Source organism: Tachypleus tridentatus, chromosome 3, assembly GCF_004210375.1.
Source record: "Tachypleus tridentatus isolate NWPU-2018 chromosome 3, ASM421037v1, whole genome shotgun sequence".
Taxonomy (NCBI): domain Eukaryota; kingdom Metazoa; phylum Arthropoda; class Merostomata; order Xiphosura; family Limulidae; genus Tachypleus; species Tachypleus tridentatus.
The window spans coordinates 113,499,094-113,511,241 of record NC_134827.1 but is presented as its reverse complement, the minus strand read 5'-3'; positions in this window follow the sequence as shown (position 1 = coordinate 113,511,241).

Below are 12,148 nucleotides of genomic sequence, written 5' to 3'. Positions count from 1 at the left end.
CTTTGTTTCTTGGATAAAATAGTTTCGTTTCAAGAATTATAAGACTAGAATGCCGTGTATGTCAAACTGATAAGTTGGATTACATTAACAAAGTGCAAGGTGCAAGTGATTATTTATAAACCCATATTTAAAATGATTATGTCTGGGATAAGCGAATTTCTACAGAAGTACAGTGAAGGTAAGCCACGTTTAGAACAGATTGGACGCCACAAAGTGTTCAAAAAACATTTCGCTAATTTCAGTCAGAATATTATCTCGTCTCATAACGCAGCTACTGCAGGTATCATGTAGTCTGGTTATGTTCGTTGATTCTTGGAATGTATTCTTAAAATCATTAATATTATATTTTCTCTATAAAGACACAAGTAATGCTAGTTTGCTAGAAAAATCATTTATGTTAACAGTGGAAGTAGTTTCGTATATCTTGTACCATGACTAGATTTTCCCGGATGAAACATGATTTTCAGTGCGTCTTTGGTGAAATTTCTTTTACAGTTATTTGAAAAATGTAATTTTCTGTATAGTCACACAATATTTTTGAAGACGGCCCGCGTGCACTTGCTTATAAACATACCGACATTACGTCTTATACGTTATACGGTTAAGATTTATAAAGACAAGAGGTGTAGCATGCAGAATACATCGTTAAACTCGAATACATTCGAATCAGAAGACAGAAAACATGAAATGCTACTCCGATTAAGTGCGATAAATAACAAGAGGAATTAGGACAATTGTTCGGAAGACTTCAGTGTAGCTCACCGGTACGTATGGTAAGTCTAAGTCAGCAACTTACTTATAAGCCGTTAGGTTTAGCGTCAACTGAGCTTGGTCCAATGTTTATTTGTATTAACTATGAAAATAGTTTTCGTTTCAAATTCACTTTTGAAGCAGAAACACATAACTAGCCCAAACTTTCGGGTTATTCAGTTTTTGTATTTTTTAGGTATCGTGGAAACTGCTTGAATGATATATTTTGTAGGGGTAGACAATGACAGAAAACCCTGAGTTTAACAAATTAGCAGCAAACAGGATGATTGGGAAAGGTGGTAGGAACTGATCGTCTCCGTTACAAACCACGGTCCTAACTGCCGATGGTATTTTGACATTTTTACATTCATAATCATTAAACATAAATGTGAATGTGTGTTGTTCGTCAAAGTCCACGAATTCTTTGTTTCGGGCTTGTTCACGGTGTGCTTTAATTAGTGTTAAAGATCAGCTGACCTTTTAAAGGAAGGCTTTTCGTACCTTGAGGACTCGGATCGTTGGAAATTTAAAATCTAGATCGATAGATGCTAGAGAGATAGTAAGGCTTCTAGTTTCAGATAGAGTTTTATGTTTTGGAGTCTAATAGTTTTAGAAAATGACAATTTGTACTCTTAACTGAATATGTAACAATTACAATATCAGTCGTTTATAGATGAGACTTTGAAAAACTACCGAAAATGGCTGTGAAAAGTTTAAATTAAAATGGCAGGTAAGAGTCTCTCTCAACTTAGATTATAGAAAGTAACGGCACAATGTAACTTGAGCTTCGTGCTGGTGACGTTAGGTTAAGTGATAGGTAGCTAAGACTAAGGGCCACGTACTAGAAATTTGTTGGACACGTAAATGCATAGTTATAAATTTTAAAACGATAGGAAGTGGTTAATAATTATATATATTAAAAAAATTAAAACTGCATATTTTCATATAACTTATACAGCTGCAAAGTAAAAGTTTATCACTAAACTAGCTGAAGTTCCTGTTCTCTGGGCGGAAGTTATATAAGTAAATTCATAATTAATGAAAGGTTATTTACCACATAAGGTTGCTTCTTTTATATGTAATTGGAAGAAAAATAAAACACAGCGAACACGCTCATAGAAACTGCAAAACATTAAATATGAACCACAATTTTGTATGGACTGAACAAACCATCATAGTGAAGATATATCAACTGGGTCGAAATAATGGTTTAAAAAAAACAAACTCGCAAAAACACTCATAAAAAACACAGTATGCAAAATTGAAAAATTGTGTGTATTTCCCCATGGACCAAAGGAACCTTGTTACAGATCCATCCACAACCCAGAAGTATTTACAAACTACTACTATACAGTAAAACCTGTCTAACCCGGAAACTGCATAGGGCGGAAACATGTACAATCGAAAATGTCTAAATTTCGCAGCATTATCTAAATTTAAGATTTCTTTTATAAAATTCCCATTATATGGAAAAACCTGCGAAACGAGGACGGAAAGCTATCTTTCACCTACTTCATCTATTAAGTTTAGAACCTGAGTAAGGCGGAAAAAATGTTTTTGATAAAATATTAATTTCTTAATTAATAATTTTTTGAATATTGATAAATTATTGTTTAATTAATATATTTTTTAAATATTTATAAATTCTCGGACATTTTGTTACAGTAAGTAGTGGTTAAATATATTATGTTCTTTTTTCTACCCTCATTATTTTTGCAGCTAAATTAAACATAAGAATAGAACAAGAAAATATGAATATTCTACTTTTCTTAGATAATGCTACTTGTGACCCAAAAGTTCAACTTTCAAATGTTCGTTTAGTCTTTCTACCTCCATGTGCAACATCAGTTCTACAGCAACTAGATAATGGAATTATACAGTGTATATAATTAAAATACAGAAAACTGATGCTTCAGCATATTGCAAACATGGACAACTGTAAGAGAGCATCTGAAATAACCATGAAAACTGACGTGTTAGATGCAATTGCATTTTGAAGTCATTCAATCAAATGCGTAAAAGATGAATGTGAAATAAAGTGCTTTCAAAACTGTGGATTTATTCTTGATAATGGCGGAGATTGTGGAGAAGTTGTTTGTTATGACGCTTCTAGTGAAATCCAAACTCTGATTGATGTAGATGATTCTGTGAATGTGAAAAGTTTTGTGAATGTTGAAAGGAATGTTTTAACATAAACTTATTTAAAATCTGTAGTAGAATCACAAGATGGTAACAGTGTGAGAGATTCAGAAGATGAACAAAATGGAAAAGATAATGAGGAAATAGAAATTCATACTTCATCGCCAGTGTTAAGTTGTATTAATTCTACTAAATTGTATGCAAAAATGAAGTGAAAAATGAACTTCTTGAAAGTCCGTAGAATTGGTGTTCTCTTTTAACCACATGAGAAAGTTCATTAGAAAACTAAACTGTTGAAATTGGACAATTTCTTCAAATAAATTTAAGATTTTGTGTACTTATGTATATTTTGAATGTCTGATTTTGTTCTTATTCTAATAATATAACATAAACAGTATAATAACTATATTCACAAACATCTTACTTCCCTTGAGTCAAGCAAGTATAACGTTCCGCTCAAAAATTATATATAATTAAGGAAATGCGTGTTCACTGTCTCTAAGCCGGAAATTTTACTTGGTCCCGTGCGATTCCGCCTTAGACAGGTTTTACTGTATTTATATAGATGGCGCTAGTACATCAGGTCCGAGTGTTACATATTCACGACATCATATCTGAACCCTGAGAGTGAAGAAAAGTAAAGTTCTCCGTGACGGGGGAGGGAGGCGAAACGAGAAAAATCGTGACTTCAGTTGCAAATCTACATTCAATCAGAATGAAAATTTCTCGAAGTTGGGGTTACTTATCACCTAATAAAAACGTTTTTCAAGTATCATATAAGCAAGAGTTCTATTACAGTTTGATTATTAGTATATGCACAGCATAAAATGTTTTTAATAGTGGCGAAGCTAACTTGTGATATGTTGAGAAATCAGAATTTTAGTGTAAGCATATTGTGTGATATTGACCTTTTGAAAATATTTTGGGACTTTGAAACTATCATACTTATCATATGTTAATCCTAGAACCTCACATTCTGCATAAACGTTATGCGTTAATCTTAGCATCTGGAAACATTTTTGATCGACTATGGAACGAATATAAACGTTATGTGTTAATCCTAGCATTTGGAAACGTTCTCTGGTTGGCTTTGATACTAAAATACGTGTTCTGCATTAGTCCTAGAACCTGAAAACGGTTGCTTTTTACAGACATTTGAACAAATGTAGATGCTGTATGCTTGTTTGCTTGGGTTTTGCACAAAACTACTTGAGGACTATTTGCGCTAGCCGTTCCTAATTTATAAGTGAAACACCAGAGGGAAGAGGACTAGTAAACACCACTCACCGCCAACTCGTAGTTTGCAGAAACCGAATAGCAGGATAGCCGTAACGATTAACGTCTTCACGGCAAACATATTCGGTGATGCGGGTCGAAACCGTGAACGGATGTCATGTGTTAGCCTAGAACCTGAAATGTTTTCATGTAGACTTTGGAACTATTTTAAATGTTGTTTGGTAGTGTGGAATCTGAAAATATTCTCAGGTTGACTTGGGAACTGTTGTAAATGTTGTTTGGTAGTGTGGAATCTGAAAATATTCTCAGGTTGACTTGGGAACTGTTGTAAATGTTGTTTGGTAGTGTGGAATCTGAAAATATTCTCAGGTTGACTTGGGAACTGTTGTAAATGTTGTTTGGTAGTCTGGAATCTGAAAATATTCTCAGGTTGACTTGGGAACTGTTGTAAATGTTGTTTGGTAGTCTGGAATCTGAAAATATTTTCAGGTTGACTTGGGAACTGTTGTAAATGTTGTTTGGTAGTCTGGAATCTGAAAATATTTTCAGGTTGACTTGGGAACAGTTGTAAATGTTGTTTGGTAGTCTGGAATCTGAAAATGTTCAATGGCTATGATATAATAGTCTTATAACCTATAAATTTTCACTGGGTTTCATACAATAGTCTTAGAACCTGAAAACGTTCTTATATTATAGAAACTGAAACGGGGCGGGGCATCACAAATACTTAATAAAAACACGATAGATTTCCGTAAAAAAACTAATTAAAATGATTGATATTTTATATCGGACTGATGAAACCCAAGTATATTAAAAAACAAAAAAGCAAACTCCAGCTTAACAAACAAATTTTTACGAAGGTTAAGTGTGTTGTTTAATTTAATCAACGTGAAAACGTTTTAATACAACGCATCTTTGTTGATTCGTCAACAGCTTTGCACGTGGTAGGTGGGCGTGGTTAACCAGAAGAAACGTGATCCAAGTGTTTTATGTATCGGCTAATAATAATTAAGGTAAAACTTGACTATGCTTATTACATTACGTTGGGTAATTGAAACAGGAGTCGGATATTAATTAAAAACAATGGGACCTTATAATCTAATTATGGATATTTATTAATTTTATTTTGTTATAAAGTTAGATGAGAACTGTTGTAATGGAAAGAAAATCACAAGAAAAAAGACATTCTCTTTAAGTAAGAACGGTATAACAAACCGAGAGTACAGATATGTTAATTAAGATAAATTGGTTCAATTGTTTAACAGCTCTTATTGTTATCGTGAGAACATGTAGAAAAATGTAGAATATTTTTCACAAATTAACAATTTGTTATGGTAAAGCATTAAACTTATCTCTTATTGGTTAGTTTTAACACTGATAATTTATACAAATATCATGCATTGCTGATTATTGTAATTAAACAAAAACATAATGTTTGTCTGAAAGCTGTGTTGTTTAAATAATGAGAGTAGGAAGTTCCGTGTGTGTTAACTTCCTTCATAACCATTTATTTGTCGTACAGAGCGTTAAAAAACTCTAAATTCAAGCCATACGTTCACTACACGTGGTACTTTGGTGTATGGCCTGGCAGTTAGAGATTTAAATAGTAGTCTGCTAACTACAGGTTAGAATCCTGTCGCATACTAACGTGTCAGTGATACAATGTGGCAATAAATCTCCGTATTTGTTGGTTAAGAGTAACTAAAGATTTATCGGTGGGTGAGTATTGAATAATTGTTTTATTTCTAGTCTATCACTTCTAAATTAGGGAAGGTAGCCCTTTAGTACTTTTGTGAGAAATTCAACAAAACAGAAACACTGGTTTCGTTCTCTTTCTCATTTATTATCTCTGTTATCTGAACCTTTTGGACAAACCTTTCAGTCTTACGTCACCAAACCTATCTATAATTCACAAATCGAATAAATTAAACTTAGAAATTCCTGTAATTTACCGAAAATGTTCGATACCTTATTTAGCTGTTTTTATTGTTTCACGTCACTACAGGACTTTAACGTTTGTACTCAAATTCGGCTGTTTTTATTGTTTCATGTCACTACAGGATTTTGATGTTTGTACTCAAGTTTATCTGTTTTTATCGCTTCTCGTTACTACAGGACTTTCATGTGTGTACTCAAGTTTAGCTGTTTTCATCGCTTTACGTCCGTACAGGACTTTAATATTTGTTCTCGAGGTTCACTCTGATTTTTCACGTGTTCTAGAATTTCTTCTTGTAACGCATCCGAACTTACTATGTTACCACAGTAGAAAGTACTTCGCATAGATGTTTTATTCCATTCTATTCGGATTTTCTCCTCAAAGAACATGGTTTGGGCCAATATCGGCTCATTATACGGCCATCCCAACCCTATGAGATCATTATCTTTAGCTAATATGGTCCTTAGCGTCCCGAATCTCATGGCCTGACCTGCTGCGGTCCTCTTCCATGGTAGATGATGTCTTGATGGCGCGTGCTCAGGAGGCCTATGACTATGTTCCTGCTCGATTGGTCGGCATCATAGGGTAAAGACGAGCGTGTTGTACATTGTGAACTAATCAACAGATCTACTTGTTTAGATTACTTTACTGATATAAATGATGGGTCAATGGTCGTCAAGAGACTTGGATGTAGAGTAACTGATGGATAAATTACACTACCCTGTGTGCATAAAGTAACTGATGGATAAATTACACTACCCTGTGTGCATAAAGTAACTGGTGGATAAATTACACTATCCTGTATGTATAAAGTAACTGGTGGATAAATTACACAATCCTGTGTATAAAGTAACTGGTGGATAAATTACACCATCCTGTGTGTATAAAGTAACTGGTGGATAAATTACACTATCCCTGTGTGTATAAAGTAATTGGTGGATAAATTACACTATTCTGTGTGTATAAAGTAACTGGTGGATAAATTACACTATCCCTGTGTATAAAGTAACTGGTGGATAAATTACACTATCCTGTGTATAAAGTAACTGGTGGATAAATTACACTATCCTGTGTGTATAAAGTAACTGGTGGATAAATTACACCATCCTATGTGTATAAAGTAACTGGTGGATACACTACCCTGTGTGTATAAAGTAACTGGTGGATAAATTACACTATCCTGTGTATATATAAAGTAACTGGTGGATAAATTACACTATCCTGTGTGTATAAAGTAACTGGTGGATAAATTACACTATCCTGTGTGTATAAAGTAACTGGTGGATAAATTACACTATCCTGTGTATAAAGTAACTGGTGGATAACCCTGTGTGTATAAAGTAACTGGTGGATAAATTACACTATCCTGTGTGTATAAAGTAACTGGTGGATAAATTACACTATCCTGTGTTGTATAAAGTAACTGTGGATAAATTACACTATTCTATGTGTATAAAGTAACTGGTGGATAAATTACACTACTATCCTGTGTGTATAAAGTAACTGGTGGATAAATTACACTATCCTGTGTATATAAAAGTAACTGGTGGATAAATTACACTATCCTGTGTGTATAAAGTAACTGGTGGATAAATTACACTATCCTGTGTGTATAAAGTAACTGGTGGATAAATTACACTATCCTGTGTATAAAGTAACTGGTGGATAAATTACACTACCCTGTGTGCATAAAGTAACTGGTGGATAAATTACACTATCCTGTGTGTATAAAGTAACTGGTGGATAAATTACACTATCCTGTGTGTATAAAGTAACTGGTGGATAAATTACACTATCCCTGTGTGTATAAAGTAACTGGTGGATAAATTACACTATCCTGTGTGTATAAAGTAACTGGTGGATAAATTACACTATCCTGTGTGTATAAAGTAACTGGTGGATAAATTACACTATCCTGTGTGTATAAAGTAACTGGTGGATAAATTACACTATCCTGTGTGTATAAAGTAACTGGTGGATAAATTACACTATCCTGTGTGTATAAAGTAACTGGTGGATAAATTACACTATCCTGTGTGTATAAAGTAACTGGTGGATAAATTACACTATCCTGTGTGTATAAAGTAACTGGTGGATAAATTACACTATCCTGTGTGTATAAAGTAACTGGTGGATAAATTACACTATCCTGTGTGTATAAAGTAACTGGTGGATAAATTACACTATCCTGTGTGTATAAAGTAACTGGTGGATAAATTACACTATCCTGTGTGTATAAAGTAACTGGTGGATAAATTACACTATCCTGTGTGTATAAAGTAACTGGTGGATAAATTACACCATCCTGTGTGTGTATATAAAGTAACTGGTGGATAAATTACACTATCCTGTGTGTATAAAGTAACTGGTGGATAAATTACACTATCCTGTGTGTATAAAGTAACTGGTGGATAAATTACACTATCCTGTGTGTATAAAGTAACTGGTGGATAAATTACACTATCCTGTGTGTATAAAGTAACTGGTGGATAAATTACACTATCCTGTGTGTATAAAGTAACTGGTGGATAAATTACACTATCCTGTGTGTATAAAGTAACTGGTGGATAAATTACACTATCCTGTGTGTATAAAGTAACTGGTGGATAAATTACACTATCCTGTGTGTATAAAGTAACTGGTGGATAAATTACACTATCCTGTGTGTATAAAGTAACTGGTGGATAAATTACACTATCCTGTGTGTATAAAGTAACTGGTGGATAAATTACACTATCCTGTGTGTATAAAGTAACTGGTGGATAAATTACACTATCCTGTGTGTATAAAGTAACTGGTGGATAAATTACACTATCCTGTGTGTATAAAGTAACTGGTGGATAAATTACACTATCCTGTGTGTATAAAGTAACTGGTGGATAAATTACACTATCCTGTGTGTATAAAGTAACTGGTGGATAAATTACACCATCCTGTGTGTATAAAGTAACTGGTGGATAAATTACACTATCCTGTGTGTATAAAGTAACTGGTGGATAAATTACACTATCCTGTGTGTATAAAGTAACTGGTGGATAAATTACACTATCCTGTGTGTATAAAGTAACTGGTGGATAAATTACACCATCCTGTGTGTATAAAGTAACTGGTGGATAAATTACACTATCCTGTGTGTATAAAGTAACTGGTGGATAAATTACACCATCCTGTGTGTATAAAGTAACTGGTGGATAAATTACACTATCCTGTGTGTATAAAGTAACTGGTGGATAAATTACACCATCCTGTGTGTATAAAGTAACTGGTGGATAAATTACACTATCCTGTGTGTATAAAGTAACTGGTGGATAAATTACACTATCCTGTGTGTATAAAGTAACTGGTGGATAAATTACACTATCCTGTGTGTATAAAGTAACTGGTGGATAAATTACACTATCCTGTGTGTATAAAGTAACTGGTGGATAAATTACACTATCCTGTGTGTATAAAGTAACTGGTGGATAAATTACACTATCCTGTGTGTATAAAGTAACTGGTGGATAAATTACACCATCCTGTGTGTATAAAGTAACTGGTGGATAAATTACACACTATCCTGTGTGTATAAAGTAACTGGTGGATAAATTACACTATCCTGTGTGTATAAAGTAACTGGTGGATAAATTACACTATCCTGTGTGTATAAAGTAACTGGTGGATAAATTACACTATCCTGTGTGTAAAGTAACTGGTGGATAAATTACACTATCCTGTGTGTATAAAGTAACTGGTGGATAAATTACACTATCCTGTGTGTATAAAGTAACTGGTGGATAAATTACACTATCATGTGTGTATAAAGTAACTGGTGGATAAATTACACTATCATGTGTGTATAAAGTAACTGGTGGATAAATTACTGTGTGTATAAAGTAACTGGTGGATAAATTACACTCCTGTGTATAAAGTAACTGGTGGATAAATTACACCATCCTGTGTGTATAAAGTAACTGGTGGATAAATTACACTATCCTGTGTGTATAAAGTAACTGGTGGATAAATTACACTATCCTGTGTATAAAGTAACTGGTGGATAAATTACACTATCCTGTGTGTATAAAGTAACTGGTGGATAAATTACACTATCCTGTAACTGGTGTATAAAGTAACTGGTGGATAAATTACACTATCCTGTGTGTATAAAGTAACTGGTGGATAAATTACACCTATCCTGTGTGTATAAAGTAACTGGTGGATAAATTACACTATCCTGTGTGTATAAAGTAACTGGTGGATAAATTACACTATCCTGTGTGTATAAAGTAACTGGTGGATAAATTACACTATCCTGTGTGTATAAAGTAACTGGTGGATAAATTACACTATCCTGTGTGTATAAAGTAACTGGTGGATAAATTACACTATCCTGTGTGTATAAAGTAACTGGTGGATAAATTACACTATCCTGTGTGTATAAAGTAACTGGTGGATAAATTACACTATCCTGTGTGTATAAAGTAACTGGTGGATAAATTACACTATCCTGTGTGTATAAAGTAACTGGTGGATAAATTACACTATCCTGTGTGTATAAAGTAACTGGTGGATAAATTACACTATCCTGTGTGTATAAAGTAACTGGTGGATAAATTACACTATCCTGTGTGTATAAAGTAACTGGTGGATAAATTACACTATCCTGTGTGTATAAAGTAACTGGTGGATAAATTACACTATCCTGTGTGTATAAAGTAACTGGTGGATAAATTACACTATCCTGTGTGTATAAAGTAACTGGTGGATAAATTACACTATCCTGTGTGTATAAAGTAACTGGTGGATAAATTACACTATCCTGGTGGATAAATTACACTATTCTGTGTGTATAAAGTAACTGGTGGATAAATTACACCATCCTGTGTGTATAAAGTAACTGGTGGATAAATTACACTATCCTGTGTGTATAAAGTAACTGGTGGATAAATTACACTATCCTGTGTGTATAAAGTAACTGGTGGATAAATTACACTATCCTGTGTGTATAAAGTAACTGGTGGATAAATTACACTATCATGTGTGTATAAAGTAACTGGTGGATAAATTACACCAGAAACTGTGTGTATAAAGTAACTAGTGGATAAATTACACTATCCTGTGTGTATAAAGTAACTGGTAGATAAATTACACTATCCTGTGTGTATAAAGTAACTGGTGGGTAAATTACACTATCCTGTGTGTATAAAGTAACTGGTGGATAAATTACACCAGAAACTGTGTGTATAAAGTAACTGGTGGATAAATTACACTATCATGTGTGTATAAAGTAACTGGTGGATAAATTACACTATCCTGTGTGTATAAAGTAACTGGTGGATAAATTACACCAGAAACTGTGTGTATAAAGTGATTAATACATAAATTATACCACATAACCTGTGTATAAAGTGTTAAATAGACAAACTACATCACATATAGCAAATTAAAACCAGTATTCACCATGTTGAGTAATTCAGGTATTTTGTTCATGAAATGAGAGTAAAACCATGAAACATTCCACATCATTTAATAGAACATGAAACATTACACATCATCTGATTAATACATGAAACATTACACACCGACTAATTAAAACATGAAACATTACACATCATCTGATTAAAACATGAAACATTACACATCATCTGATTAAAACATGAAACATTCCACATCATCTAATTAAACCATGAAACATTACACATCATTTAATAAAACATGAAACATTCCACATCATCTGATTAAAACATGAAACATTACACATCATCTGATTAAAACATGAAACATTACACATCATCTGATTAAAACATGAAACATTCCACATCATTTAATAAACCATGAAACATTACACATCATTTAATAAACCATGAAACATTACACATCATCTGATTAAAACATGAAACATTCCACATCATTTAATAAACCATGAAACATTACACATCATTTAATAAACCATGAAACATTACACATCATTTAATAAAACATGAAACATTCCACATCATCTAATTAAACCATGAAACATTACACATCATTTAATAAAACATGAAACATTACACATCATCTGATTAAAACATGAAACATTACACATCATCTGATTAAAACATGAAACAT